This window comes from Haemaphysalis longicornis, unplaced genomic scaffold (genome assembly GCF_048455015.1).
Source record: "Haemaphysalis longicornis isolate Haplotype H1 unplaced genomic scaffold, Haemaphysalis longicornis Haplotype H1 scaffold_5, whole genome shotgun sequence".
In the NCBI taxonomy this organism is placed as follows: domain Eukaryota; kingdom Metazoa; phylum Arthropoda; class Arachnida; order Ixodida; family Ixodidae; genus Haemaphysalis; species Haemaphysalis longicornis.
Window position 1 is genome coordinate 171,140,384 of NW_027526385.1, and position 11,598 is coordinate 171,151,981.

An 11,598-nucleotide genomic window follows, 5' to 3' on the forward strand; every position below is an offset into this window, starting at 1 on the left:
TGCGGCGGAGGCTCAAATGCAGCAACAAGCTGACAGAGAGCACCTGATTGCCACGCAAGCCCAGATAAAGGCCATAGCATCAAGCCTAACGAAGTGCAACGAGCAGATGGAAGGTTATTTAATGGATGAAGTGGAGGAAAGTGAATTCCAGAGAGTGATAGAATACGACTTGAAACTTGCAGCCATCTGTACAAAGATCGAGAACTATTTAAAGGAGGCTACGGAAGGCATGCTGTTAGCTCAAGCGCAAGCACACAGAATCGGATCGGCGAGTCATGCAACGCACGGTGCGCAAGACTCCACGGAGCTTGTGAAGCTGCCGAAATTAGAAATGATTAAGTTCAGTGGAAATTCCCTTGAATGAACTAGATTTTGGACGCAATATGAATCAGCAGTTCACTTGAGGCCTAATATGAGCAATGGACAGAAGTTCAACTACCTCATGTCGACACTAACCGGCAAAGCAGCCGCAGCGATTGAAAGACTTCAGTTCTCGGCCGAAAGCAACTATAAACAAGCTATCAAGATTCTAAAAGAGACATTTGGGAGACCCGAGCAGTTGGTGGACCTGCACATGAAAGAGCTGTTACGACTCGACAAGGTACCATCAGTGTATCATACGGAAGCCCTGCGAAAGCTTTTCCAAAAGGTGCAGATACACACACTGGCACTACAGGCTCTCGGAGTGAACACAGAGTGCTACGCCCCAATGTTGATGCCAGGACTAAAGAAGGCTATGCCAGCAGACCTTTTGATCCAGTACAAGACAAAGGAGGCATCTGAAAACAGGTCGACGGCTAGCAGCGAAGAAACGTCCCTAATGGGAAAGAAAAGTGCCGACGCGCTGCAACGAATGATAGAATTTCTACGGGAACAGGTGTGCTTACGCGAGGAAGCTCAGCGGGAGCAGGAGACAGCAGGTACGGTACCTAAACACGAGAACAAAAAACCGTACAGCACGACCGCTAGTTTCTACAGCTCTGCACACAAGGCCTGCTTGTTCTGCAAGCAAACTAATCACCTGACGGAAGACTGCACGCGAAGCCTACCTATGGAAGAGAAAAAGAAGCCGCTAACCGAAAACAGATCATGCTTCAGATGTACTCGACCAAATCATACGGCGAGGATTTGCAAAGCAAGTGTGTTTTGCAAGAGATGCAAAGGCCGCCATGCAACATCAATATGCAAGAGAAAAGCCAACAAAAAGAGACAGGAATCAACCACAGTACAGCAAACAGCAACGTCCCTGATGCAATCAGTGGGGAACCCGACTAGAAACTGCGTGTTGCTGCCGACAGCAATAGCTTGGGTACAAGGAGACGCAGCAGAAGCCATCTGTCGAGTACTGCTTGACAGTGGTAGTCAAAGGACATTCATTACAACATCTCTGGCGGAAAAGATCGGAGCAAAAACTCCAAGGCAAGAAGAGCTAAGAATTGGATCCTTTGGAGGGAACGAAAATTTTCAATGCATGAACGTCGTGAAGGTGATGGTAAAGAGTCGAGAAAAGGAGTCAGTTATAGCTGTCGAAGCCCTTAAGATAGGGAGAATCTCACACAGCCATCTCCCAGCACCCGACAGAAACATCAGAGACAAGATGCGGGAACTCAAGCTAAAATTGCCGGACGACGAATTTGAAACAAAGGACCTTGGGACAACCGGGCTTCTCATCTGTTCAGATTACTACTGGAAGTTAGTCACGGGAAAAATACGACATATCGAGAACCGACTGGTCGCAGCCCAGACCACACTTGGCTGGATAGTGCATGGACCAGTCAGCGACAGTAGGATCAGACTGAAAGAGGCACAGGCGGTGATGGTACTCAAGGTTGAGGCAAGTAACGTCGAGTTGAAGACGGAGCTGGAAAGATTTGGGAGCTTAGAAGCAATCGGCATCGAAGCAAGTAGCAAGATGGACAAAGGTAGCATGTTTGCCCAAGAGTTCGAAGAGAAGGTGTTGAAAGAAAATGGACGTTTTAATGTTAACGCGCCGTGGAAGGAAAACATCAACAGAAAAACCAATAATGACACTGCAACGGAGAACCTCGTCCAGCTGACAAACTGGTCAAACAAGAACGACAAGATACGCGACGGAACAAACCAGCGCAGTAGCGGGTTTGTGCAGGGGGAAGAAAACCCCGCAGCAGACATGCTCACACGCGGAATCAGCGCAAAATCTCTAATAGAGTCAAAAACGTGGTGGCAGGGTCCAAGCTGCATTAAATCCGAAGAACAGCATCTGAGCACCGAAGACAACGTGAACATCAACACTGAGGGCGAGCGAGAGACGGTGCATTGCAACGAACTTTCAGCAGAGACAGCAGCAGCATCAATACTCAACATAGAAAGGTATGACTCTTACAACAAGCTGCTACGTGTGACAGCCTGGATGTTTCGTTTCATCGAAAATACGAAAAGGAAACGTATAAAAGGCGCGCTAACAGCAGAGGAAATAACAAAGGCCGAGGAGTACTGGATTAAGGAAACTCAGGAGTGTTTTAAGCCTTTCCTAACCAACATAGGCAGCAGTCAGAAGGAAGGTTTTCAGCTGCATGGAAAGGAGGTGTACCTGGACGGCGCAGACATCATACGATACAAAGGGCGGCTACAGTTCAGCGCTTTAAAAAATCGCCATGTCTTAGTACTCCCAAAGGAGGCACGATTTACCGAGCTTCTAATCTGGCACGTTCATATCTTGGTGCTGCACGGTGGTGTTCAGGAGACTCTCTCAACACTTCGTACCAAGTTCTGGGTCGTACAAGGACGGCAGGCGGTGAAGCGAATAATCAACAAATGCATAACATGCAAACGACACAGCGCAAGACACGTAGAACAGCCAGTACCTCCACTGCCAGCGGATCGGGTAAACGAAGCGAAACCATTCGAAGTTATTGAAGTAGACTTCACCGGAAAACTGTACGCAACGTACAAAGGCCAACAAGTCCTACAATATGTCCTTATTTTCACCTGTGCAGTGACAAGAGGAGTTCACTTAGAATTGACAGACGCCATGACCACAACCAGTTTCCTACAAGCGTTTCGACGATTTTTAGCTCGAAGAGGACTCCCAGAGGTCATAACTCCGACAATGCCAAGACCTTCAAACGGGCCGAAAGGGACATCAACAGATCGCTTGAAGCATTAATAATAATCCAGTGACCAGTTTCACCAGTATGCACAAGATCAAGTGGAAGGCCATTGCGGAGTGTGCACCTTGGTGGGGCAGTTTTTATGAACGCCTCATACGAAGCATGAAGACATCCATACGCAAGGTAATTGCCAAGAGAATCACATCTCTTGGGGAGCTACGGACTGTGCTAACACAGGTGGAAGGAGCTCTAAACAATCGTCCACTTACATACGTATACGGCGAGCCCGACGAGCCACTTTCATTAACACCAGCGGAAATAATTGGCGGCAAGCTGCAGATTCATGACTCCCCGGGCAAGCAACACAGCCGCGACATTGAAGATGCATGGAGAAGCCGTTGTCGCATAACGCAAGAGTGGTGGGCGAGATGGCGAAATGAATACTTAAAGGAGCTTGTATCAACGGTATGAGCCAAAGCTGCAAGCACCCCACAGTTATCGGATGGCGACGTCGTACCCATCCAAGACAAAGGCCCCAGGACGTTTTGGAGGATGTGCCGTATAGAACGGACGTATAGCGGTAGCGATGGAAGAATAAGATCATGTCTTCTGCGATCAAGCGGCAAGGAGTTGCTACGAAGATCAACAAAACACATATATCCGCTTGAAAACTGCTTCAAATGAGGGCGCATGTTCGAGCCCTTGAGCCATTTTCGGCGGGTGGGAACCTGTTGAAGATCATCATCAGCGGATCTCCCGTACAAGGCTCAATAGAAGTGAGGAAGAAGACGCCTTGCCTCGTAGAGCGTGCAACCACCATCATCTAGCTTTTCTACTGTTCTTTTCTCATTAAAGCTACGCTGTGGAAACGTCTGCGGTCTCTCGGTACTAAAGCATCCATTGCCGGGCTGCGCCTGACGGAGGGCTGTAATCTAAACGATAGGAAAAGTCATTACGACGCTTCGATGACACACGCCGGATTGGGCAGGAGCACCTGGCGCAGCTTCGATCGCTTTCTTCAGTGCTGTCATTGAATGAGGTCGGCGGACTACGGCAACTGGTGGAGCAGGTGGAGCGTCAAGTGCGCGTACTGGCAGCCATGAAGCCTTCAGCAGCCTACAATACGATGACGACGCACGTGCTTCTGAGAGCCTTACCAGCAGAAAGCGCAGTTGCTTAACAGCGACACATGGCGCACACTTTTCGGAGTTCAGGCCGAACAGGCGGAGAGTCCTGCGTAGGCGGAGCTGCTGCGTCACCGGCTACTTTTGACGGTGAGCCTGATGCACTTTTGTTCGACGTTGTGAACGACGTAGAGTGAGTAGAACGCAGTGGATTGACCTCAGAAAGGAACAAGCGCCCCCGAAAATTGCAAGGTGGTAAGGAAGGCATGGGCTTGCCGTCAACTGCAGCGGTGCTACGTTCTAGCGCCTCAGGCGAGTCCAAGTGTCTATTCTGCAACTGAGACTAGTATTCTATGCAGACATGTGATGGGACATGTCATAAAAATAGACTGAAGAAGTTGGTCGCTGATAGACTATGCCTTCGGTGTTCTAAGGCATTTTTTTAATGATTGTCACCGCAATGTCAAGTGCGGAAACTGCAACAGACGACATGTATTATCGGCTTGCAATCCTACCTGGCAGCCAAGCGAAACTAATAGAACGGATAACATAAAAGAGTTGAATGCCACTAGCGTGCGCTCCAGCAGTTAACCTATTCTACGCACCGAAGTACTGCTGCGAACATGTAGGTTGTGCATTCAGGGAAGTCATCAACGTGCGTACATTCGTGGCGTCGTGGATAGGGAGGGGCAGCGCTCTTTCATTCTTGAAGATGTCTCCCGTACCCTTAATCTGAAGAAGACTGGCAGGGCATGTGCGTACCTGCACGCATTCGCGAAGGGTGAGTAATGAAAAAGAGAATGCCGCCTTGCGCAGGGGTTTTCACTGAGTCAGGGCCATGACGCATTGTTTTCTTTGGAAGATTTTGAAGTACCTTTAATTTGCGAAAACATGCTCTGAATACCCACACAGAGTGACTGTTTTATCGATAAAGATGATGATAATTTTTTTTATTTTGCCCAAAACTGGGTAAAACGAGCATGGCGAAGTGTTCGTATTCCTCAATTCCTCCCCGTCAGATCGCGGCTTGAAGCCCTGGGCACGACCAGCATCTTTAGCCAGTTGGACGGCCTTGACCTGTATTTCAGGGTCAAAGCTTATAAACTGGTCTCCCACTGCTCCGCACTGCCAATTCCTGAGCATGCTTGTATAGTTTGAGGCTGAGCATCACAAGCCCAAATCTTGTGAGTGAGTGAGTGTGGCTCTCTGGGTGAACCACTTGCATTGGTAATTATAAAGGCTTCGATAAATGTAGCTCAATACTAAAGAATTGGGGGATGCATTAGCTTGCAGCTGACACCAGACTACAGATTGACGTCTGTTGAGCGTTGGATGTGCTGCGGCATATTTCTGACGCTCCATGCGATAAGGCCGAGTGATGTCTCGGCAGGTCATCAGCCTGTCCTTAGCCCCCTGGTCCGAGCCAGCAGCGTCGTCAGGGCAATCCCGGGAGCTGAAACCTCAGGCCGCCTCGTGTGCTAGCTCATTGCCTGGGAAAGATGCATAGGCTGGGGTCCAGAGTACTTGCACGTTGCGCATACGAGCTGCTGGGATGGAGCGTAAGATGCGTAGGGTGGTATTAGAGATCCTTCCAATTTAGTAATTCCGGAGAGCTGCTTTAGAGTCGCTCACTGTGGTTTTAGCCGTTGTGGAGGTGGGGGCAAGCGCAATAGCGGCCTCTTCTCTTTCCTCAGCGTAATGAGTGTAAATAGAGGTGGATGCCAGAGAGTTGTCTTTAGCATATATTCAAAGCTAGCGGTCAGCTTATTGCGGACAAGCTTCTTCGGTCAGGCATGGCTCAAGTACCGGGGATTAGCCTGCTGATTGGAGCTTACCACTGTAATGAAGGAGTGGCGTGACCTGCACCCAGCCGCACGTGTGGCATCCCACTCTTTATTAGACGTTGCACAAATATATACACAAACAAGGACAAACTCATGCCAACCCAAACACTGAAACCGAAACTGAAACTACGCAACTACGTACAGGACACAGCATATTTCCCTCCCTCACACTTTTGGCAAATGAGTTAGTACGTTAGTGGAAGTTAATGGCGCTTAGTTTCTACACGGCAAGAAAATACACCGCAAGAAAGAGATATATTCACCAAAACACAAATACACATCAAAATACTACATCAGAAAATGCACTGAAAATAGGCACACCAACACCGAGAAAATCCCTCAACACATTAACACTTTGTGTCCATATCTAACTGGGGCCCGTCTTTCTCGGTGCGGTTGAATAGGACGGCCGGGTGGGCATGATGAAACTGGTTGTAGCGTAGTGCTCATGGGTGGAAGTGGCCCCGTCTATGATGCACAACACAGTTCCGCGGCTGACCTCGTTGGTGAAGCGGGATCAGATCCTGCACTAGGCATAGGTTGCACTGAGGGAACACGTGCCTCGCCAGGCGCTGGATGCCATGTTGCAGCGAGCAGTGCCGCATCGCCGGGGTAGTGATGAAGCGACGAGTCATGCCAAACGGGATGTTGCTGAAGGCCATTGTTGTACTTGCGACGAGCAGGCACCTTGCTCAGCTTGGGCGCGTCCTTGTTCTGCCGTCGTGGACGAGGAAGGATCCTGGACCACGTTGCTCGATGACTTCCCTGGGCTTTGAAAACGAAGTGTCACCCTTGAATGAAACCGATGGTTTCTTCACCCGCACCATGTCTCCTACCACCACCACTGTCGGCTTTGCCCCTTGCCTTCTGTCGGTGTAGGCTTTGCTATACTGTTGCCTGTGCTTGACAGGGTGACAAAGCCTGGCCAGTTCCTGGTAGGGTGTCTTCGCGAACGACTCGGGCGATAAGCCGAGGATGCCAAGCTTTGTTCTTGGCAGCCTTACATGAAGACGTACCGCAGGGGCCACTCCTGTTGTGGCGTGTGGTGTAAACCTGTAAGCGGCGAGATAATCTCGTACAGCAGTTCGCAGAGAACGCTGTTCCAGACGAGCCAGTGGGAGGTACGTCTTGAATGTGCCGTTGAACCGCTCGATCTGTTCATTTGCCTGCGGGTTATAACCAGATGAATGCGACAGGCGGTTGCTCGTTCTTTTAAAAGGTTCATAAATTCTTTTGAGGTGAACAGGGGCCCATTATCGCAGACTATATCTTCAGGGTACCCTTCCCTTGCAAAGATATTGAGCAAGAACTCGTTCATGGTTCTCGTAGAAACGTCTCTGCACAACTGCACTTCAGGCCATTTTGAGAAGTAGACCACGAAGGTCAGCTCAACCCTACAATGTGGAAGCGCCCTCTCAAGTGGACGAACAATATCAATCACAAGTTTCTGCCACGGTCTCTCCGGCAGCTCGACAAGTTGCAGAGGGGCAGATGACGTCTTGGCTGATTTATCAGCTTCGTGACAGATGCTACCATTGTGGACTGCTTCTTCCACGCGACTGCCCATGCGGGGCCACCAAACCTGCTCTCTAAGTCTGCCTTTGGTGTGTCCGATACCCTGGTGGGTTTCATGCGCTGTTGCTACGAGTTGAGCCAATAGTGGTGAAGGTACAACGATCCTCTCTGCACGCAACAATTCTACCACGACTGAAAATTTCTCTCGAACAGTGGAATACGGTTTTAACACCAGGTAAGTTCTTATGAGAGGGCCAAGACACATGTACGTACGCCTTCACCTTTTGAAGAGTGGCGTCAGCAAGAACTGCTTGCTCAAACTGTTGTCTCGTCGTCGGAAGTGGGTTGGACCATGCAGTTTCTTCCTCAAAAGTCAGCTCCGAATCTGCCATATGGACTGTTAACCGCGAAAAAACATCGGCTACTCTGTTTGATGAGCCTTTCTTTTACTGCGCCGCAAAATAATAATTTAGTACTATCGCACACCAACGTGCAATTTTGAGTGGGCGGCGGCCTGAGCTTTGCGAGGACAGAAGTGAAAGGAGTGCCTGGTGATCTGTTCGGACAGTGAACCTACGCCCCCACACGTAAGCATGCGGATGCTCGCAAGCCGAAATGCAGGCAAGTGCCTCTCTCTCGCCAACTGCGTACTTCGTTTCAGCCGACGGAAGCGTGCGCAATGCAAAAGCGACCGTACGAAGTGTATGACAGCCACACTGCTGGAGGACTGCTCCGAGTCCACATTCCGACGCATCATTGGAAATCATAATTGGAAATGCTGGATCAAACATCTGCAAGACGAGATCTGACAACGCTACAGACTTTACCGCGCAGAAACGTTTACCGACCTCAGCAGGCCAGGCGAACGCTTGGTCTTTCCTCAGAAGAGCTCTCATTGGCTCCACCATCTCGGCTACGTGGAGCACGAACTTCGCGTAGTATTCCACTAACCCAAGAAACGAACGGAGTTCGGCGGCATTGTTTAGAACTGGTGTTTCTACAATTGCAGCGACTTTCCCGGGCTGTGGGGAAATACCGGAAGGAGTCACTTCGTTGCCCGAAAATTCAAGACCCTGAACTCGGAACACACATTCCCTGTCCAGGTTCAGACTTGCGCTTTTGATACGCTGTAGAACTGTCTCCAGGTTCTTTAGGTGCTCCTCAGCTGATTTAGCAAACACAATGACGCCGTCAATGTAAAAGAGGACACCAGCACAATTGCAACAAATGAGAGACATCATGCTCTGGAAAGCTGCAGGTGCTGACGCTAGCCCAAAGCAAACGCGTTAGAACCGGAATAGCCCTTCTTGTGTAATCAAAGCCGTGAAGTCCCTACTCTCAGGATCCAGGAGAACTTGGTGATAGGCAGAAGCTAAGTCAAGCTTCAAAAAATGCGTTGCCCCCACCAAAGCATGAAGCAACTCATCCATTTGCGGCAGCGGGAAGCTGTCGCCTTGTTAGGTTCGCGTAAGTCTCCCCAAAGCCTAATACTGCCGACTTTCTTCTCAATGACTACAATGGGGGACATTCATTCTGACGCGTTAATACGTTCAATGAAGTCCAAGCTTAGCAAGCGCTGCAGTTCAGAAGACACGCGTGGTCGTAACATAAAAGGAAGACGGCGAAGCTATGATGCTACCCCCTGAACACCCGCACGTGTCTTAATCCTGTGAGCAAAACCTTTTGCAAGACCCACCTCATTTGTGAAGAGGGAGCCAAACTATTGCTAAACTGCTGCTGGCAAGTGCGTGGACGGCTCGAACGAACACGACACAGCTACTTCGGCATTTGGTACGGCGCTGGTCTGAAAGCACTGCAGTTGAGACCCTTGAATGTGCAGCTTCAATGCCTTAATACCATCCAAGCCCTTGAGAGAAGTGCCCTATTCGACGACAAAAACAACAGCGGTGCGCTGCGATTCTCGAAGGAAACTTCAGAAAAGAAGCAGCCTCGAACCAGAATTGGTTAGTTTGGAATAATCCCCGAGTTTTACACGAGGAACTGGGAGAAGGGGCACACTTGGAAATTGCTGGTCAAACACCTTCCCAGAATGAATTGAAACCAAAGAGTCAGATTCGAGAAACAATTTGAAATTGACCTTGCCCTTTTTGATCGTTAACTTGTATTGGAGATGCAAGAGACTGTTGAACGAAAAGAACCTGTATGGTTTCATCCTGCGACGGGCTATCAGGTGAAACGTTGTGGACAACTCTTTGCGACCGTTTCTGGTTGCAAACATTTTATAAATGCCCGATACGGCCAGAAAAGAAGCAGTTTTTTCCCTTTAGCTGAGCAGCGTTGCCATAAAGCGCGATGCTGGCTAGAACCGCAACGAAACCAATGGGAAGTATTCGCGGGTTGCTGCAAATTCGATGGAAGGCGCTCTCGAGACGGGGACCGTTTCCCATGCGTAACTGCCTTATCACGTTCACCGAAAGTGCGAGCGCGCGGCTGGGAATGCGGTGACGGCAACGACGCACTGTCATTTGTCCAAAAATGCGCACATATGGCTGCTCAGAAACAGAAAATACCTTCATTTCTAGTGCTGCTTGCTCTATTTGACTCGCGAGAGCAACTGCCCTGTCAAACGACAGCGATGCCCCTTCTAGCAAAAGGTGTTCCCGAATACGATACGAGGACACACCGGCCAGAAACTGGCCGCGTAACGACTCCTGGATATCTGAGCGAGCAAATCGCGGCGAGCTCCGAAAGGGCGGTCACGTACTCTTGAACAGAATTGCCTGGGGACTGAATCCGGTGGTGAAATCGGTGTCACTCGACAGTCAGGTTGGAGGTCCTATCGAAGTGCTTGGCCAGTGTCGCTACAGCGGAGGCATACAGGTCTGGCGTAGCTGCGGTGCCTTTTTTTCTTCTGTCTTCTCTGCCGCCTGCGAAACAGACGGGGTGTTGAAAATACGTTGACCTTCGGGTCCCAAGGAATGTAGCACAAGAGCCTTGCCACGCTCCGAGGGGAACTCGGAAGCACCAGATGCGAGCAGGTAGACCTTGAATATGTCATCCCATCGTGACCATCGCTGCACGGGGTGACCGGGTGTCGGTAGGAACGGCTCGGGAGTTGCGATGACGGTGAAAGCCATCTGGGAAACGTGTCTGGTTTCGTCCCGCGGAAATCATAAAAATGCTGTTCTAAATCCTCGTCGCCATTGTATTGAAGGAGTGACGTGACCTGCACCCACCCGCACGCGTGGCATCCTACTGTTTAATAGACGTTCCACAAATATATATACGCACAAAGACAGTGTTGCAAACCCGAACACTAAAACCGAAACTGAAACTACGTAACTAGGTACAGGATACAACAACCGCCTTTGGAAGTTCGTGACAGGAGAGGTACGTGGTCACCCCAGAAACAATAGCCTGGTCGCTCTCAACTCTATTTTTAGGTGAATGTGTGAACCGTCCCTGTCCATAATAAGTTCATGAGAAGTTGCATCCAATGTCCGCTTGTTGTGAGTGAGCCAGTACTGGAGTGGTGAATTATATCTACGATAAAACCTAGCGTCCCCGCTAACGGATGACATAGAAAGACCGCCAAAAGAGTGCCATGTGATGTCTACACGGTGCAGGTCAGATGCAGACTTATCTGCCTTACAGAAGCACAACAACGACCATATAAGTATGCATGGTGGTTCATCGCCTGAACGACTTTATTGCCATGCTAGTTTAGCAAAAACAATGTGGAAACAAGTCATGCATCTAACCAGAAGAGAAGACGGTGAAAAAGCAATCAGAAGCGGAGAAAGGAACTTACATCACTAAGCAATCAGAAGCGGAGAAAGGAACTTACATCACTAAGCGAGTAGGAATACTCTCTTCCGAAGGCGAGATGCAATCGCAGTGAGACTGGTCGCAGTTTAGGCAAGGACAAGCGACTAAAAGATCAAGAGAGGCGCTGTTCTTTTTCCGTGCATAATGTGGCCGACGGGAAGACACAACCAGATTTTCCACGAACGACCGAGATTGGCAAGGTATTGGAGGTATACCATGGCCGGGATAATGGTGTCA